The sequence below is a fragment of the Nannospalax galili genome, unplaced genomic scaffold, assembly GCF_000622305.1.
Source record: "Nannospalax galili isolate Female #2095 unplaced genomic scaffold, S.galili_v1.0 scaffold68, whole genome shotgun sequence".
NCBI lineage: Eukaryota > Metazoa > Chordata > Mammalia > Rodentia > Spalacidae > Nannospalax > Nannospalax galili.
In genome coordinates this window covers 454642-455700 of record NW_008358189.1, presented here as the reverse complement: position 1 = coordinate 455700, position 1059 = coordinate 454642, and positions in this window count along the sequence as shown.

Sequence of the window (1059 nt, the reverse complement as noted above, 5' to 3'; positions counted from 1 at the left end):
TTTAAAAAATAAATTATTTTGGGGGGGAAAGGTCTTTTTGAGACAGGGTCTCCCTGTAGCCCCAGCTGTCCTGGAACTTACTATGTAGACCAGGCTGGCCTCGAACTCACAAAGATCTGCCTGCCTCTGCCTCCCAAGTGCTGGGATTAAAGACGTGTGGCACCATGCCCACCTAGAAATTATCTTTTTAAAAATATATTTTTATTTTATGTGCCTGAGTGCTTTGCCTACATGTTTGTATGTGAACCAGGTGCACGTAGTGCCTGCAGAGCCAAAAGAGGGCATCCAGTCCTCTGGAACTGTAGTTACAGATGGTTGTTGACCTCCATGTGGGTGCTGGGAACTGAACCCAGGTCTTCTGCAAGAGCAGCCAGTGCTTTTAACTGTGGAGCCCTCTCTCTAGCCCCTGGTGATTACTGTCATTTGTGCTTTCCTTGGCGGTTGTTGGGCTGTTGGATTCACAGGTTTACAGTTTTCATCCCAGTTGGAAAATATTTTGCCAATGTTTCTTTGAATTCTTCCTGTGCTATCCTTTTTTCTGGAACTGACTCCATTACGTCCCATAAATCAGGAATACGGTGTTTGCTTTCTGTCTTTCCTTCTGTGATTCATTTTGAGTGGGTTTTTCTTGTCATGTCTTCAACATGTTAAAGTGTTATAGTTAAAACAAATGTTAGCGTTAAAAAGGCAAGGTCAGGAACGCGAGGGAGAGAAATAAGAATGAGAAGGCTTGCAGCTAGATAAGAAGCTGTCCAGGGAGGCAGAAGGCCAGAGCTCTGGGGAAAACAAAATAACAGTCCCCACCAGCTCCCACAAAGCCCCTTCCTGAGGCACACACAGGACTCTGTTGCCCTCTCTGCTAGTTTTTTTTTTTTTTTTTTTTGGTCTTTTTGAGACAGGGTCTCCCTGTTGGCCTGGAACTTTCTATTTAGACCAGGCTGGCCGTAAACTTACAGAGATCCGTATGCTTCTGCCTCCCAAGTGCTTGGATTAAAGGTGTGCACCACCACGCCCAGCAGAAAAACTAATTAAAAATTTTTTTATTTATTATTTTTATTT